Source organism: Coregonus lavaretus (genome assembly GCF_964263955.1).
Source record: "Coregonus lavaretus genome assembly, chromosome: 28".
Classification (NCBI taxonomy): Eukaryota; Metazoa; Chordata; class Actinopteri; order Salmoniformes; family Salmonidae; genus Coregonus; species Coregonus lavaretus.
Genome location: NC_140015.1, coordinates 23,725,973 through 23,746,401, shown reverse-complemented (window position 1 = coordinate 23,746,401; position 20,429 = coordinate 23,725,973).

Here is a 20,429-nt window from a genome sequence, read left to right as displayed (position 1 = left end):
AGTGCTTTAGCAATGTAAACATGTTTCCCATGCCAATAAAGCCCCTTTGAATTCAGTTGAGCGATGGAAGACTGAAGGAGAGGGGGGGGATTTATTTACACATCCCATCACCAGGCCTCCCTCTGAGAAAGAGACAGAGAGAGAGAGAGAGAGAGCGAGAGAGAGAGAGAGAGAGTTTTAAATGTGGGAGGAGAGGATAAGGAGAGAGGAGAGGGGGCAGGGTCTGAGGGAAATGGCTGAGTGATGATCACTAGAAGGCTAATTATGATTAAGAGGCAAGTTGGAGGAAAAGAGGAGGAGGGGGAATAGGAGAAAAAGGGAGAAAAACACAACCAATGAACAGCCTCTCTGGCCCCACGTGTGTTTATGAGCTTTAGTGTGTGTGTGTGTGAGACTATGTGGTTTAGGGAGATGTGTATGTGCATACAATACTGTCTGATAGTGTGGGTGTTGTCATGAGCCTCTCACTCCACCGGGTTACCACCTTAATTTTCTTCCACTCTGCTCACCACTCTCTCTACTCAGCCTAACTAGCTCCACCTGTCCCTGCTCTGCTCTGCTCTAATTACTCTGCCAGCTGCGCTGCATTACCCACTACCTCTCCCAGTATTTAAGGCCCTGTCTTTCAGCTCTCCGGTGTCAGATCGTCTGCAAAGCTCACACCCGGAACCTGTTTGCTCGCGCTTCTGGCTTACCCTGGTTTTGTGACCCCGGACCTGCCTGATTTTTGGATACTCTTCTGCCCCAGGAGATCCAGACCTGCTTCTGCCATAACGACTCCTGACTACTCTTCAATCCCGGTAACTCTGACCAGCCTTCTGCCTTGCTACTACGTATTTTGGATTTCCCTTGAACTGTACTGCTGCCTTGTTTCATTCCGCCCTGTTGTGTCTGTGTCTCCCCCCCCCCAGGACTTCTGGACCACCCACCACCGGCTTCATAGGACGCATCGCTGCCACTGGGGGGGGCACAGACCCAGCACATTGGACGGGATCCCTGTTACCCCTGGAGCCTTCATTCACTCCCTACTTCCCTTTTCCCTTAAGTTTTAATAAACTTTCTGGTGTGACGCAATTGTGGTCCTCTGGTCGTCTGTCTGAACCGTGACAGTACGATCTGACCATTATGGACTCAGCGCACACTTTCCCTGACATGGAAACCGATGAGCATGAGCAGCAGTTCCAGCAGCAGCAACAACAACTCGCCATGATCATTCAACTCCTCACCAACCTTACCCCAGCCAGTCTGCCCACCAGCCCTGCCCCCGAGTTACCTGCCCCGGTCATTGCAGCCGCTGCTCCGGAACCCAAGATTGGAAACCCCGAGCGGTTCAACGGCGATTCAACCCAGGTCCGGCCATTCCTGACTAGCTGCCGACTTCAGTTCTCCTTGCAGCCAAGGACCTTCGCCACGGAGGGGGCTAAAGTTGGGTATGCCATCACTCACCTGACGGGCCGAGCTCGACTCTGGGGAACAGCAGAGTTCGAACATCAAACCCCCGCATGTGCAACCTTCGACCTGTTTGCTGAGGAGATGCTGAAGGTGTTTGACCTGGATTCACCAACCGCAGAGGCGTCTCGTGAACTGTTCAGTATTCGACAAGGCAGACGTACAGTCGCAGACCATTCCATCGACTTCCGAACCCTGGCTAGACGAAGTTCTTGGAACACACCATCGTTGGTGGACGCGTTCTTCCATAGTTTGGCTGACTATATCAAGGACGAGTTGGTCTCCCATGAACTGCCTTCCACTCTTGATGAAGCCATCGCACTGACTGTCAGGATCGACAGAAGGATACAGACCCGTCGTCGTGAGAGGGGGCGCCAAGGTCCACCTACTACCGGCATTCGGAGAGATCCGACTGGGCTCCTGTCATCTACTGCCACTCACCCAGGTCAGCTTGATCAGTCTGAGCCTATGGAGATTGGGCGAGCCTCTCTCACTCCTGCAGAGCGCCAGCGCCGCTTCACCTCAAACCTCTGCCTCTATTGTGGAGGTGATGGACATCGTGTGGTAACCTGCCCTTTAAAGGGCCGAAGCTCACCGGGCATAGGGGGAGTCCGGTTGAGTTCAATGACCATCCAGTCCTCCGACCGCAAACCCCTGCTGCAAGTTCACCTCCGCCTCTCTGACTCAACTCACACCCTGGCTGCTCTGGTGGATTCTGGCGCCGAAGCCAACATAATGGACATCAAGCTGGCACGCCAACTGGGACTGGAGAACCTCCGTTTGACACCTCCTATCCCTGCCCGGGCACTGGACGGACACTTACTCGGATCGGTCACTCATGTCACGGCCCCGGTCTCGATGGGTCTGTCCGGAAACCATCAAGAAACTATCCAGTTTCACCTGCTCCCCTCTCCAGGCCAACCCCTCATCCTGGGTTACCCATGGCTCCGCCGGCACAACCCTCAGCTCGACTGGGTGACCGGGGTGATCAGGGAGTGGGGAGAGGACTGCCACCGAACCTGCCTGCTTGCTGCCGCACTACCCCCTCGGCCAGTACCTACTAACTCCGCTCCTGACCTCTCCAATGTCCCAGAATGCTACCATGGTCTCAGAGAGGTGTTTAACAAAGCAAGAGCCACATCTCTGCCCCCTCACCGACCGTACGACTGTGCCATCGACCTCCTCCCTGGAACAGCCCCTCCAAAGGGTCGTCTTTATTCGTTGTCTGCTCCTGAAAGAAGGTCCATGGAGGACTACATCAATGGCTCTCTGTCCGCAGGATTAATCCGTTCATCTTCATCTCCTGCTGGTGCTGGCTTCTTCTTTGTGGGGAAGAAGGACGGATCTCTTCGCCCCTGCATCGACTACAGGGGACTCAACGACATCACAGTGAAAAACCGTTACCCTCTGCCTCTGCTCACCTCTGCTTTTGAGTTGCTCCAGGGAGCCACTGTTTTTACCAAGTTGGATCTCAGAAACGCTTACCACCTAGTGCGGATCCGGGAGGGAGATGAATGGAAAACCGCATTCAATACACCAACAGGCCACTACGAGTATCTGGTTATGCCTTTTGGCCTCACCAATGCTCCTGCTGTGTTCCAGGCTCTAGTGAATGATGTACTGCGGGACATGTTAAACAAGTTTGTCTTCGTTTACCTGGATGACATCTTAATCTACTCCAGAAACCTGTCTGAACACACCCGCCATGTCCAGCAAGTCCTTCATCGTCTTCTGGAGAATTCCCTCTACGCCAAGGCAGAGAAATGTGAGTTTCACGTCAAGACAGTGGCCTTCCTGGGGTACATAGTGGCAGAGGGAAGTATCCAAATGGATCCTGCCAAAGTATCAGCAGTCACTTCATGGCCAGTTCCGGAGAACAGAAAGAAGCTGCAACAGTTTCTGGGGTTTGCTAACTTCTATAGAAAGTTTATCCGGAACTACAGTACCGTTGCTGCCCCTCTCACTGCTCTAACCAGCACCAAGCAACCCTTCACCTGGACCCCAGCAGCCGACAAAGCCTTCAGTACCCTCAAGGTGAGGTTCACCTCCGCTCCCATCCTCCAGATGCCTGATGTGGACCGGCAATTCATTGTGGAGGTGGACGCCTCGGATGTGGGAGTTGGTGCTGTGATTTCTCAGTGGGCTGCGGAGGATAGGAAGCTCCATCCCTGTGCCTTTTTCTCACGTCGGTTGTCCCCCTCTGAGTGCAATTACGACATAGGGAACCGTGAGCTGCTGGCTGTGAAGCTTGCCTTGGAGGAGTGGCGTCACTGGCTGGAGGGGTCCACCATTCCATTTCTCGTTTGGACCGATCATAAGAACTTGGAGTACATCCGCACGGCCAAACGGTTGAACTCCAGGCAGTCCCGCTGGGCCCTGTTCTTCACCAGGTTTAATTTCACTCTGTCATACCGGCCTGGATCACGCAACACCAAGCCAGACGCCCTCTCCCGTCAATTCCAGAAGGATGACACCCCCTCCAAGGACCCTGTGTCGATTCTGCCAAGTCCCTGCATCGTTGCAGCTCTGACCTGGGCTGTTGAGGAACAGGTGCTGGAGGCTCTCCGTAACCAGCCAGGTCCCAGCACTTGCCCAGCTGACCGCCTTTTTGTCCCCGAAGACCTGAGGTCCCAGGTCGTTCAGTGGGGACATGACTCCCGCCTAGCTTGTCACCCTGGCTCCACCCGCACTTACAACCTGCTCGCCCAGAGGTTCTGGTGGCCCTCTCTGAGAAAGGATGTACGGGAATTCGTCCAAGCCTGCCCCATCTGCAACCAACACAAGTCGTCCTGCCAGCCCCCAGCCGGATTGCTGCAGCCCCTGCCTGTGCCCAGACGTCCCTGGTCTCACATCGCCCTTGACTTTGTCACGGGGCTGCCCCCTTCAAGTGGCATGACCGTCATTCTCACCATAGTTGACCGTTTCAGCAAGATGGCACACTTCATTCCCCTCCCCAAGCTCCCAACCGCCAAGGAGACCGCCCAGGTGGTCCTGGAACACGTCTTCCGGATCCACGGACTGCCAAAGGATGTAGTTTCTGACCGTGGTCCACAATTCTCCTCCGCTTTTTGGAAGGAGTTCTGTCACCTGCTGGGAGCCACAGTCAGTCTGACTTCCGGATTCCATCCCCAATCCAATGGGCAGTCAGAGCGGGCTAATCAGGAGCTCGAGAAGGCACTGCGATGCATGACTTCACGCAACCCCCACTCCTGGTCGCAGCAATTGACATGGGTGGAGTACGCACACAATTCTCTGACCTGCTCTGCCATCGGTATGTCCCCTTTCCAATGTGTTTATGGATACCAGCCTCCTCTATTTGCCAGCCAGGAAGAGGAGGTTACTTGCCCATCTGCACTTGCTTTTGCCCGTCGATGTCGCCGCACCTGGTCACAAGCCCGAGCCACACTCCTCAGATCCGTTGCCAGCTACACTACCGGGGCCAACCGTCGGAGAATTCCTGCTCCCACCTACCATGTTGGTCAAAGGGTGTGGTTGTCATCGAAGAACCTGCCACTCAGGGTGGAGTCGCAGAAGCTGGCACCTCGGTTCATTGGCCCATTCCCTATCATAAGAGTGATTAGCCCAACTGCTGTCCGGCTCCAACTGCCTAATTCCCTGAGGGTGCACCCCACTTTCCATGTGTCTAAGATTAAGCCCATCCATGAGAGTCCGCTGGTCCCTGCTGCGCCTTGTCCTCCTCCTCCACGGCTCGTCGATGGTGGTCTGGTTTACACCGTCCGCCGCCTGCTTCGGTCCAGACGGAGGGGTAGGGGTCTCCAGTACCTCATTGACTGGGAGGGCTATGGACCTGAGGAAAGGACCTGGGTGCCAGCTAGTCGGATTGTGGATAGGACTCTCATCACCGCTTTCCACCAACGGCATCCTGATCAACCTGCAATCCGTAGGGGCCGCCCCAGAGGGGTCCCTAACCGTCCTGCCCGCTCGGCTTCCTGTCCTGTGCCTGATCCTGTCTCGGGACCTGTCCCATCTCCCGACCACGGTCCTCCGGCTTCCTCCGAGGATGAGGACGTTCACTCGGACCGTTCGGAGGAGTTCTAGCCCTCCTCCGGCTCCCCTCCTCCCGCCCGGCGTGGTGTTGCTCTTGGGACTTCTGGGGCCGTCCCTTGGGGGGGGGGGTTCTGTCATGAGCCTCTCACTCCACCGGGTTACCACCTTAATTTTCTTCCACTCTGCTCACCACTCTCTCTACTCAGCCTAACTAGCTCCACCTGTCCCTGCTCTGCTCTGCTCTAATTACTCTGCCAGCTGCGCTGCATTACCCACTACCTCTCCCAGTATTTAAGGCCCTGTCTTTCAGCTCTCCGGTGTCAGATCGTCTGCAAAGCTCACACCCGGAACCTGTTTGCTCGCGCTTCTGGCTTACCCTGGTTTTGTGACCCTGGACCTGCCTGATTTTTGGATACTCTTCTGCCCCAGGAGATCCAGACCTGCTTCTGCCATAACGACTCCTGACTACTCTTCAATCCCGGTAACTCTGACCAGCCTTCTGCCTTGCTACTACGTATTTTGGATTTCCCTTGAACTGTACTGCTGCCTTGTTTCATTCCGCCCTGTTGTGTCTGTGTCTCCCCCCCCCAGGACTTCTGGACCACCCACCACCGGCTTCATAGGACGCATCGCTGCCACTGGGGGGGGCACAGACCCAGCACATTGGACGGGATCCCTGTTACCCCTGGAGCCTTCATTCACTCCCTACTTCCCTTTTCCCTTAAGTTTTAATAAACTTTCTGGTGTGACGCAATTGTGGTCCTCTGGTCGTCTGTCTGAACCGTGACAGGTGTGTGTTAGCGTAATTACAATTCAGAGCAGTGTGGGTATAGGATGTCTGATAATAGTGTGTGGGTACAGGATGTCTGATAATAGTGTGTGGGTACAGGATGTCTGATAATAGTGTGTGGGTACAGGATGTCTGATAATAGTGTGTGGGTACAGGATGTCTGATAATAGTGTGTGGGTACAGGATGTCTGATAATAGTGTGTGGGTACAGGATGTCTGATAATAGTGTGTGGGTACAGGATGTCTGATAATAGTGTGTGGGTACAGGATGTCTGATAATAGTGTGTGGGTACAGGATGTCTGATAATAGTGTGTGGGTACAGGATGTCTGATAATAGTGTGTGGGTACAGGATGTCTGATAATAGTGTGTGGGTGTTTGTGGAGGTGTGTTTGGCAGGTGTGTTTGTGGAGGGCTGATGCATCTTCGTTTTTTCAGGGGTGGGGGTCCAGAGGGTGGATGTGCGGAAGAATTGATGTACGCATGTGTGAGTGCACTGTATGTGAGTGCGGAGGGAGCCTGAGGGTGTGTGTGGTGTTTATCTGTGTCTGCAGGGCTGCAGCCACACTTACCATCTCTCCCTCTCTCTTTCTACTCTCTCTCTCTCTCTCTCACTCTACTCTCTCCCTCTCTTTCGCTGTCTCTCGCTCTCTCGCTCTCTAATGATGACGTTCCACCAGAGGCAGCAGCATGTGTGCAGAGAAAAGCAGAGCTGCAACAGTACGTACGTGTGATCGCCCCAAGGACACAACCCCACTGTCCCCTCCTCTCCTCCCCTGCTTATTACAACACCCACCTGCAGTGGCCAACACAACAACACAGTCAGTTGTAGTAACCCAGTGAAAGCTTCACGCATCGCATCGACGCACTCTCACCTTCCTCCTCCGAAACATGGCGCCGTTGACCAGCACCTACCGATGTGTCCGGGCTGCTCGGAGCGCGGCGATCCAGCCAGCAGACTTTCCCAGAAACCCAGGACGCCCAGTTCTCCCAGTGTGAGCTAGTAAGATTCTCTTGCTGGCGTCGTTTGAAAAGCTGACAACAAACCCTGCTGCGTGGTCCAAATCTCAGCTGCCCATATGGCCCAAATCTGTCCATCTATTCTCCGTTAGCTGATGACAGGGTACTCGCTAACGGTGAGTAATTAGTCACGTGGGTTGGCGTGTAACATTTCTTGGCCCAGGTTCATAGCTGCTCAAACAGGACTGTGGAGGACCATAGAGGACCGCTTTGGTCCTGAAGAATGTTTGATGCGTGCAATGGATTTCAATCATACCACATCAAGAATAAACTGTGAATTATTGCATTAAAATAGTAAAAATGTGAATTAGTTTGCCTGCAACATGTTATAGGTGTCATAGGAACCATTATTGAGTCTGAGCTGCTTACTGTCGATGTGAAATCAATATCAGACAACTATTTCACTCTGATCAATACGTTGAGCTGATTGCAATGTTCCAACCGTAATAGACTTAACGGGTCGGATAAAATACAGGTCTATCAGGTGAAGTCCCTTTTATAAAGTGTATTACAGACTGCAGTGCTGAGTTTAAAGTCTCACCTGTTTGTCCATAGTGGCTCTGCGTAGGGGCACGCCAGGGGGGTCCGTGGGATGCATAGCACTTCCTGTGGTGTGACATGATCCATTGACTACAAGGGAAAATATCATAAATGTCATTGAGATGAATGACAGATTAAACCCGCTACTTACTGAATCAGTTCAGAACGATAAGCACCCTGGGGAATATACAACTCCTTCATGTGAAGGACTGTGTATCAATCCATTATAGTGAAAAGGTCATCTTGTGCTTATGTCTTAATGTGACATCTTAATGTTATGGAGCTATTTGCATCCTAACATTAGGGAATAATACATCCTCATTCATCTTCCAGACAGAAAGCGGTTTGCACTCCCCCCTTATATTCCTTCCTTGTCCCAGCTCCAGTTCATCTCACTGGGCTACGGCTCAGTACACAGCATATCTCATAGGTGTTTCAATCGCCTTCTCACTCTGGCCAATAAGAAAACAATGGCCTTACAATAATGCCAACGGCCTTAAGGGAGATGTTCCTGTGTGTCTGTATGTGTGTGTGTGTGTGTGTGTGTATGTCTGGGTTTGTGTGTGTGTGTCACAGCCCTGCATATGTCTATGGTAATATCCCTACTCACATCCTATCCTACAGGGTTCTAATGGATCCTCATCGGCTGTGATTCATGGCCTGTCCACTTGCTGCATATCAAGGCAGCCCATTTCCAGCTGAAGGTAAACACATGAGCTAGAGCATTATTACATCAGCATGACTCCTGAGGGAAGCTGAGCACCACAGCCATGTAAAGACACAACATAATGACCCCTGAGGAAAGCTGAGCACCAGAGCCATGTAAAGACACAACATAATGACCCCTGAGGGAAGCTGAGCACCACAGCCATGTAAAGACATGAAATAATGACCCCTGAGGGAAGCTGAGCACCACAGCCATGTAAAGACACAACATAATGACCCCTGAAGGAAGCTGAGCACCACAGCCATGTAAAGACATGACATAATGACCCCTGAGGGAAGCTGAGCACCACAGCCATGTAAAGACATGACATAATGACCCCTGAGGGAAGCTGAGCACCACAGCCATGTAAAGACACAACATAATGACCCCTGAGGGAAGCTGAGCACCACATCCATGTAAAGACATTAGATAATAACCCCTGAGGGAAGCTGAGCACCACAGCCATGCAAAGACACAACATAATGAGCCCTGAGAGAAGCTGAGCACCACATCCATGTAAAGACATTACATAATGACCCCTGAGGGAAGCTGAGCACCACAGCCATGTAAAGACATGACATAATGACCCAGTTCTACCTCACACATAATGGAGCAGGGACCAGGGGAATAGTGATCAGAGGGGGATACTGTGTTAGAGAGACATATACATAAATATATATCACGGAATCAGAACTACAAAAGTGTGTTGAAATGGAACGGTATGAAGTGTCACTAGGTGGGAATCTGCGGTATCATCAACAGAATGCTCAGCCCCAGATAGGGAGCCCATGGCGTTGCCGTCATACTTATTCTAGAGCCCATGGCTGTCTCCATGAATGCTTTGTATTATCCAAGCAGACTGAGTTATGGACTCAGATACAGGCAGTGTAATCTGAGCCCACTTCCTGTTCAACACTACTTCGCCCTCTCTAACCTTACCCCCAATCCCCCCAATCTCTAACTTCCTGGGGCTCCTCTCCAGTGCCGGGCCGGGGCATCCGGAGCCCAGGGAGGAGCCAGGCTGGACTAGCCAGGCAGAGAGATCTCTTAACCTGGGCTTCATTACTGCCTGCCTCCCCTGGGAGGATTAGCCTTGTCTGGTCTGTATTGACAAATCCCTACAGCTGGATGTTCTCTCCCTGGTTGTTATCCCAGTGTGTGGAGAGAACACACCAGCAGTGGAATACCACCTACTGGCCTGGGATGGTGTTCCTCTGACATAATCAGAGGCAGCACCTGAAATGCCCCTAAATAAGCCAACAAGGGTTCCAGCTAGCTAGGCCAAGTTAGATTGCTAAGGCTTCAGTTGTAGAGCTACTACACAGTGAAGAAGAGGAATTGCTATATCTATGTAGCAACATTTCTGGCACTTATTTAACTCGATAGATATGGTAGATTTAAATCAGAAGAGGCTTGATGTTACCTTCGGGTAAGGAGTTCCTTTGTGCCGGTGGTCTCACTGGGGTCCCATAAGAAGCAGAGGGCCGTTCCCATGTTGTTTCTGGAATGACACACGAATGGTTAAAGCCATAGGAGGCGTAAAGCACAATGGACACACAGTTCCACAGTTTCCCTGAACGCTGAATGAAACTCTAAAGAACACAGGGGGAGAGCACAACTATTGAGAAATTTTCAAAAAGTATTGTAGAGGACATGGTCACACGTCACTACAGCGAGCGACTACAGTGTACTCAAGGTCTGATAGTCAGTGTTCTCTTTCAGTTGAGAACAGAGGAACAGGAAGAGAATACTTTAAATGAAAAGTATTGAAATGAATTATTCATTTGCTGAAAAAACATTTGAGATTCTTGACATGCTCTCAGAATGTTCCCGGGGCATCAAACAAACATAATTCCAGTTAGTGGAGCAAGAAGTACTTTGACATCTGGACAGTGTTAGAGATGCTTTCTGACTATCAATCAGGCAGAGACATTGTATCTACAATGGAGAGCTGATAACATCGGTACATTACATGCTCTTGTGTAATAAAAGTGTTAGAATTGCTTGAAAATACAACTGAGTGCCCTTTAAAAATAACATCTCTAATCAGTGTAATTAAAAAACACATTTTAATCATTATGCAGTTGAATTAAAGTCCATAATAGAGTTATAACACACAGTATAATAATGAGTGTTACAGCATATGGTTTTATAAAATAGCCCCTGGGCCTTTCTCTCTACTACAGTGTGTGGTGTGCCAAGGTGCAGTGTTCTGCCAGAGTGTTGGAGCTGCCGTGGGTGAATCCTGGCTTTGTCCTGTGGGAAACAGTCTTTCTCTCTGGCTCCTATGCCATTGAGGGGCACACACACACACACACACACACACACACACACACACACACACACACACACACACACACACACACACACACACACACACACACACACACACACACACACACAGACAAACACACACAGCTCTATCTGTGTAGTGCAGAATCATGCCACAAAATTAAAAGGTTCCGATAAGCATCTCTATTAAAGGTCGGCTGCCTATTAGCCCTGGTATTAAACAACATTGTGTTTTTTCTGTCTAGTAAACAGGGGTTGTTTAAATGTCATTACACAGGAAGGCTCTGTGGAGTTCCTCAGAACACATAGGTTGAGCTGCTGAGGTACCTGCAGCAGTGGCTGCCATCACCACACATTTGGGCTAATCAGATTAAAGTGGATGAGATGTTAGGCCCTCCTTCAAATGAATGGGCTGGAGAGATGTTGATGATGGGGAATGGTAATGAGCTCTCTGAGCTGGCAGCATTTCACGGCAGAACTGGAAACTATGGTTACCAAACAAAACACTGACAAATGGAACTGATGGTTTCTGATTGAAAAAGATTTGAACCTATACACTGGAGAAGGCTGTTAAGCCAAACATCTGTGTATGCTATCAGTAAAAAAAATTAAGTAAGCTTTATGCGTCATCTTTATGAGGGTGGACGCATCACACATTTTTGCTAGTCAAATGATGAAATATGTATTGGTTCCAGCATAATCATGCAGATTATATAGCTACAGTAATAACGCCGATATATACATCATATATACATAGTCAGGGGCATTGTAGAAATCTATGGTGCTGGCAGAAGGTGAATCACAGCAAATAGGAATGGAGGATCTGCCAGATTTCTTCCATCATCCTCATAATATTGATCCTCCTCTCACATGAGTGAGCATGTCAGTAGGGTTGTGGTGGAGCTGTGTGCCTGGCTTACCTTTGCTGGCGGTGTTGATGTAGTACCTGCATCCCTCGGGTGACATGTGACATCTCCAGCCTTGGGGAAGAGGGACAGTCTTGATCTCATCCCCCGGTGCAGGGCTGGCGGCCACTGGCTTCTGTCACAAACACACCACTCCTTTCACTACCAGATCATTCACATACGCTGTCACTGTTACCCAGTCTTGCTCATATAAATGGTGAATGCAACTATTAACAATTCATTGAGAAATGTTGATTTTGTTCTCTTTTTTTTTTTTTTTTTACTGTAATTGATTTACCCACTTGATTAATCTACATAATATTCCATATTATGTACAGTATCTACATATCAAGGAGGGCTGCATCAGCCTCTAATTTTCCCAATTAGCAGTGTCTGCTAATTTCCACCCAGTTACAGTACAAAGTACTCCCACATTTCTGAAGCAGGCTGATTGCAGGCACAGACACAGCTACTGTATGTAGAAAATATATGTTTTAATTAGTAGGAACAATGTAATAATGAATGTAATGTTTAATTCAGGAAATATTGAACTGTGGCAAGGAATTGGAAAGCTTGTTTGATTGTAGGAAGGGTGTTCTTTTCTTTGAATGATTCATGTGGTCGTTGGTAAACATAGAAAGACCCCACTGCTGAAAGAGACACAAGAAAGCCCCATTTCACTCTGTCACCTAAACAGGCCTAATGAACCAAATTAGAGCTCTTTGACAACACAGATCAGCCTTATGTTTACCGATGACCAAATGAAGCAATCAAAGAAAAGAACACCCTCCCTATAATGAAACATGGGGGAGGTTTGATAATGCTGTGGGGTTGCTTTGCTGTCTCTGGTACTGGGGGCCTTGAACGTGTGCAAGACATCATGAAATCAGCAGATTATCAAGGTGTTTTGGAGTGCAATGTTCAACCCAGTGTCCAAAAACGGTGTCTCTGTTGAAGGTTGTGGGTCTTCCAGCAGAACAACAACCTAAACACACATCAAAAAGCACCCAGGAATGGTTCAAGAATAAACACTGGACTGTTCTGCAGTGGCCAGCAATGAGTCCAGATCTGAATCCCATCATAAACCTAAGGTGAGATCAGAAAAATTGGAGCAATTTGCAGTTGAAGGGTGGGCCAAATTGCCATGTGCAGCAAGCCCATTGATGATTACAATAAGTGTTTTTTTACTGTTATGTTCGCCAAAGGCTGTTTAACCAAATATTAGCTCCTGGGTGCCAATTATTTTGTCCATGCCATTTGTTTGATTTTTCTTAAATAACATTGTAAACTTAAGTTTCCCCCAAAAACAATTGTTCTGCAATGTTGACAATCCAATAAAACATTTTTTTCCCATTTTAACTTATTTTAAAAGTGCAAGGGTGCCAATATTTTTGGCCGCCACTGTACATGTTCCCTTGAAATGTATAAACAACATCCGTTCCGATGTGCTGTTATTATTTAGAAGTTATTCTTTTCGGCTCACAGTGCTTTCTTCAGGATCTTACACTTCCCTAGCTTGAAGGATGTTATTCACAATGGTCCACTATCTGGATAAATAACAATAACAGCTTCTTGGACCTTATCAGCATTTCCCAGCAGGCTCACACACACCCATAAAGCTCCTGGTCACATTGCGGCTGCAGAATTTACTGCAGTGTACTTTACAAGGAAAAAGTCCCCTTTAGTCTAAAGGGATGGCCTGACCGACGATTCATTGTCATTAGCAACAGTGTGTTGCCCAGTCAAAGCTGTCTGCTGTATCTGACAGAGGGCCTGCTGAACTCTGCATGTACCTCCTCTAGCATGGTGACTGGCTGCTAGTCACGACCCTACCCCAGATCCACTGAGGAGTGTGGGGACAGAGGGGAGGAGAGGGGGAAAGGGAGGAGAGGAAGGGAAGGGTCTTAATGAAATGATAAAGCAGAGAGATCATGTATTCTACAATGCTACAGCCAGGCTGCCAGATTCTCTCTGTCTCTCTCTCTGATATAAAGCACTGGGCTTGCAGTTGGCAGTGAGTACAATACAAAACGCCTCATCTTTCATTGAGGAGCCGTGCTGTGCTGCAGTAAACTGCAGTACTTGCCATTTGACTTCATTCAGACAGGTCATTTACTGCACTGATAACACGTCGTCAGTCATTTATCATGAGCTCATAAAATGCATTATCCTTCCTCAAGCTCCCAATAAGGACATACTGTATGTGATTACACTATGTCAGACAATATCATGAACATATCAGCAAGGAGCACAATGTCCATTAGCTTAACATAAATCAGACTTTATACTGTATAATGGACACTACTAACCCTGACCTAATGCATCTTAGGCAGCATACCATCCTCTGAACCATGGAATAGCAGTGAACTGTTACTTTTTGCCGGAGACCTGAATCGTTAACTAATTAATCCTCCTAGAGAGATTAAAAATGACAGCTTATTTTCTTGACATTTGTATCATTTGTGATTTATCTAACTTCCCTGAGCTGTAGTGATTTCACATGTCCCCTGGCAAAAAACTGTCTACTAAAGCGAAACGCCGTCCAAGCTTTCACAGAATCTAAAAACACAAAATCCTCTGGATTCTCCTGCCAAATCCCACAATCCTCTGGTGTGGTGCTCCCACTGCAACCCCTGGGAGGAGGCTCTTTATAGAGTATACTCCCTTCCAGTTTCCTTAGTTCCCCTTGAATACCAAGAAAGCAACAGGACAGGCCCTCTCCCACCACTACAGAGGAGAGTCTGGGCTCTTGCTGTTAGCATGCCCTTCTGTGGCTTCATTGGTATGACTGGGAATGAATGAGGGCGTTAATCCCACTTTGTGCTACCTGCAATAGGGGGATTATTATAGTGCAGCACCTGAGGCTGGTTAGAGACAGGGGTACTAAAGGAAAGGCCTAGTGTTAAATCCTCACTGCTGACTGATTTTCACTACACTCATCCCTGCATGTCAATGTATCCCTCTGCCTATTGTATCCATCCTACCTAGGGCCTATCTCTCTCTCTCAGTGGTGTGGCCCGGTGGGCAAAGCCCTCTCACTGTCACTCCAGGAAGTCTCAGTGGTGCACTGATTGCCCTGTAACAGTTTTAAACTCCAAGTTGCTTTCAACAGTATATGACCATTCGCTAAGCTCTGTGCCAGAATTTTGAGCAACCAATTGCAGTGCGACAACTGTCGAGTCCGACACCTTGGACAAGCTCACTTTTCAATTGCTTGAAAGCCAGTGGGATATGGCAAAAACTGAGATTTTTTAAAATATTTTTTAATGGCTAAATAACTGTGCAACGGGAGTACTTGCTACTGTGATTCCTGAAATGCTGAGCCTGTTGGAGTATTTTTCAAATACGAAATTATACTTTTGTTACATTGTATAACTTGTTTTCTCAAAATGTATGTTAGCTAGCATGTTAACAATGTTATGAATACAAATCTTCTGTCGACATCAGGATACGATTTGAGAGCCCTAGTTAGCTCCAGAAGTGGTTATAGCTTTGACTGCATGCTAAGTGAATTCAGAGCCATTCAGTGGCTAGCTACACTACAAACATTACCAGGTTCCCTTGAAGCATTTGTAATGACAGTCCACTCAACATAACCAAGAGTTTCCTGATTAGTAAGGGGTAGTCTGTGTTTAACCCACTGAGGTAGGGTTTAATTTCATTGTGTATTTGAAACAGTTTGAGATCCTTTAGAGAGGATTTTGCCAATGGTTGAATGGGGAATTGGGCTTCCCAGAAAAATGTTGTACAGTAACCAAGGGGGGCGGGGCTTAGCGAAGGGTAAATTGGGAAATGATCCAGAGAGCGAGCGAGGCAGGAATAGATGAAATCCCACTGCAAATTTGGTACTTGTGCTAGCTTTGAGTCATCAGTCAATCGAGTTTATCGTCATTGTATGACCCTTTGTTTAAAATGTCTACATACTGAGGTGATTTCAAAAACACTGCATCTGTAATGATGCAACCTGCTACCTCAGGCTCTGCTAGGCACACAATGTCTTCCATTCTGTCCGATCAAATCAATTAAAACAAAGGCACTATGGTGCTTGTTGCCAGTCCCCCACATTTGTGTACATGTTAAATAATATATTGCAACAAAAAAAATTGCATCCCAGTTCAGTATGGTAAGTGACTCAATCGGAAACATTCACAAAATAGTAGACTAAATGTAATTTGTTTTTACATGGTTTTCTCTGTGGCTCCAGGGCATGTACAGTACTAACTGTACTGTAAGTTTCAGTAATTATGAGAAAAGTATTGTAAAAGAACATACCGTAACTCTACACATGATAATGATAAAAAGGGGCGAACATGGAAAAATCAGTGAGCCCTGCTTCTTGCACTGGCTAATGAACGTGACAATAAACAATCTTTTGACAAGTTCTGTTATTTTCTTTCAAGGGAAACAGAGCCTTCCTGAAGACACAGAAGAAGAGGGAAGATTTGACTGAGCTACTGTAGGAGAGAACGGCGGCTGTGCTGTGAACAGAGGGACATTTAAAACCACATTGTGCTGCAGAAGAAGTGGGATATGAGAGCTATATCTGGACAGAGACAGACAGACCATGTCTAAGCAGAACAAAAATCCACCAAACTCAAAAGATGAGAAATAAAATACAACTACATCCGACACAAAGGCTTGAACGGAGCCAACGAATCTCCTGTACCCATTCTGTGTGACTACCACAATTGTTCCACTGAAGCAACAGTGGTCCATTGAAGCAATTCCCAAATCTGTCAAAAAATGTAACACCGCACATAAAGTACTGTCAAAAATGCAATTGATAACAGAGACAGATAATAATAGCATTAAAAACAAAGCCTTACCATGTTAGGCTGAGACTATTTCGTAAGGAAGCAAACAGCCAAATCAGAGAAGTGTCCGTTAAAGAGTCACAGTGAACATTGAGAGGGACAAGGCTCTTTTAGAACCAGGAGGAGGAAACGTTTGTCACACATATGGGTTCTCATTACTGGCCAGAGTGACCCGGCGCCCAGGGTCAAAGCTAAGACATGGAAGGAATGGACAGACACTGAACATCTTTCAACTCTGCCTCTTTTCTTTATTTACAAGACAAAGAATAAAACGGTCCAGGAAGCACATCTTATGGTATGAGACGTTTTCTATGAGTCTTTGTTAGTGTCTAGCAGATGTAAGGGTCCGGAGGCCTTTCCCAGATGCAGCCAGGGTCCTACTTCATGGCAGGCCACACAATGGCCAACACTGTGAGGCAGAGCTGTGAGGCACTCGCAGGCAACAAGGCCCGTTTTGTGTTGGTCCGTCCCTCCATTTCTTATAAATCAAATTGACCCTGTGTGCAGTGTGTTCGAGCTGCCACACTCCCCTCTGATACTGACTGATTGTGACTGACTATCTCTAAGAAGGGATGCAGCCGGCCAGGCAGCATCGTCTGGCAGCTGGCTAGACACATATCTAAATGAAAAAGCAATAAGAACCAGAGAAGACAGCAGACACATTTTCAATCTTTAGAAAGCCCCCTTTCAAACAGAGTCGTCCTGTTCAACATCAAGTTCATTTACAGCCAGGATGTCTGACATGTCCTTAAGAACTCACCAAGGCCATGTGGGACTATTTGTGTGCAATATGTTTATATGGGGTAACCAATGGAAACAGACAGGCCTATTTATTTTGTCCTTCTCACAAAAAACATTAGATGCAATCTGCTTCTTTGGGTAATCACTCAGCTTAATGCAAATCAGAACAAAGGCTTACAGTATCTATAAACAGATACAGAACTCATACTCAGCATTAAGTTATCAAAGCCTGTTACAGTAGTATATTTGGTAGGCAATGTGCACTATAGGGACGGCTTCATGATGAGATTCTTGAGATGTTGATGATTGACAACACATGATAATGTCTGAAAAGAACACGTTGTCCTCCTGCGTTTTTAATATGAATCAGAAGAACACATAAGCTGACACTAAACGTTCCATAAATGAGGACACAGTGTTTCTTATTGACTGAGCTTGTTGACAAGTGGCAAAGCAGCGTTTATTAGCTCCAGAGCATACTGGAGCATCGTTGACTGATGTGACTGGAGTGTTTCATGTTAGCAAACAATCTTCACTGAAGGAGCAGCAAGAATTCAACGTTGGCTCTCTCATCTGATATGAGGGGCATAAAAGACAAACGTGCCTACAACAGCTGTGGAGTATCTGTATCTGATCAGTTGATGAGTTGATCAGACTGATCAGTAAATTAGTTAATGAGTTGATCAGACTGATCAGTTAATGAGTTAATGAGTTGATCAGACTGATCAGTTAATGAGTTGATCAGACTGATCAGTTAATGAGTTAATGAGTTGATCAGACTGATCAGTTAATGAGTTGATGAATTGATCAGACTGATCAGTATATCACACCCTGATCAGTTTCACTTGTCTTTGTGATTGTCTCCACCCCCCTCAAGGTGTCGCCCATCTTCCCCATTATCCCCAGTGTATTTATACCTGTGTTCTCTGTTTGTCTGTTGCCAGTTCGTTTTGTTTCGTCAAGTGTACCAGCGGTTTTCCCCTTGCTCCTGTCTTTCTCAAGTTCCTGTTTTCTAAATAATAAATAAATAATATGCCATTTAGCAGACGCTTTTATCCAAAGCGACTTACAGTCATGCGTGCATACATTTTTTTTTTTTTTTTGTGTATGGGTGGTCCCGGGGATCGAACCCACTACCTTGGCGTTACAAGCGCCGTGCTCTACCAGCTGAGCTACAGAGGACCACTAGTTTTCCCAGTTTTGACCATTCTGCCTGCCCTGACCCTGAGCCTGCTTGCCGTTCTGTACCTTGTCACACCATCCTGGATTATTGACCTCTGCCTGCCCTGACCCTGAGACTGCTTGCCGTTCTGTACCTTTTGGACTCTGATCTGGATTATTGACCTCTGCCTGCCCTTGACCTGTCGTTTGCCTGCCCCCTGTTCTAGTAATAAACTGTTGTTACTTAGACACTGTCTGCATCTGGGTCTTCCCTAAAACGTGATAGTTAATGGATTAATCAGACTGCAGAGCACAATAGTCCATTTTCATGTCGCTCAACTTTCAAATACACTTCATATACTGTACCTTTGATCACTATTGTAAAGTGTACTGTATATACATATAGGTATATTGTGTGTGTGTGTGGAGGAGGCCTTCTAGTCAGGCAGGCCCTATTACTGTACAGTTGGGAGTGGGACAAAAGTGGAAATTAAGGACGACAGGTATGAAAGGCTTGCTTATTGTCATCGACATCTTGTACTACAAAAGCTTTTCACAACAGAATGTGATTGATGTAGCTACGTTAAGAACAAGTAGTTGCTTAAGCTCAGTCAGTAAGCACCCTCTTGTGGAAGATAATGGTGAAACAAGCAGTGTGATGCTTTCACTCATACAGAATTAAAAGGAATAGCCTTTAGAATATTTGATTTGACTATTTAAAATCCATATAATGTTACACCAAGCAACAGATGCATACATAAATACAGTATCTGACATCTCAATACATGATCTGTAATTCTTCAAATTGAATAACTTTTGTCACCCCAAAGCACAATATACAGTTTCCAACAACGTGAACTAAAATGTCTTAATTGATCGTTCTCAGTTTATGTATGTATTAATTAATTTATTATACAATACATTAATTGTGTAAGGACATCTTGTGTGTGACTATTAAGTTCAAAGCCCTTGCAGACTAGGCTATCCTGATGTCCATGACATATCAAATGTTCAATCAAAGTGAAATACAAATCCTGCTTCATTAATTTATTGTTGGCATACACTTGGATGTCACTATGTGAGTACACTGTCCTGTCGCTCACCTTGCTGTGACATTGCACTCTACAGTCACATCGTATAATAACATTCTGATAAAGCCTCGTCTTAAAGGGATTCTTCGGGACTTCCCCAGAGTCAGATTAACGCGTGGATACCATTTTTATGTCTCTGCGTGCAGTTTAAATGAAGTTGCTAACTAGCGCAATTGCAAACTAGCGTTAGCTCAATGACTAGAAGTCTATGTGTATCTGCTATCATGCTAGTAGATACCCATAGACTTCCAGTCATTGAGCTAACGCTAGTTAGCACTGGCTTACGAAACTACCTCTAACTTCCTTCATCCTGGAAACAGAAACATCAAAAAGTTAATCTGACTATGGGAAAGTAGATAAAGGGCCTAATTGCCAAAATCCTGAAGTATCCCTTTAACAATGAACAAAAAGTCACATGAAAATGATTAACTTCAATTATTTGTGAATATTATGGTCATATAAGTTATGCTGGTTAATTCTGCCATTCTGATGAACAGGAGAAGAACAGGGTTCATCCTGTAACTGCTGTTTGGATTGGACTGTGGCCATGTACTTATTGTTAAAACAGCTGTATCCAAGCCCGGGGCTTTGTACGCCAGTATTTCCGTCCCAATTAACCTCAATTATCCTTTAAAAAGAAGGGAAACAATCATTTTCAAATCTGCTTGAACATGTCTGAGTAATCATGTTACTTTTCTACAATCACCAAAATAGCAACCACACTAAGACAGTCATTAAACAAGCTGCTGGTTATCAGATGTCTCTGATATATCACATTTCCCGGTGTAGAGGAAAAAGGGACAAATCTATTAGCCCATGATTCATATAGTTTGCTCATAACTATGGTACGAAAAGTTGTCTTTGGCCAATGTTAATAATAATAAATAATAATAATATGCCATTTAGCAGACGC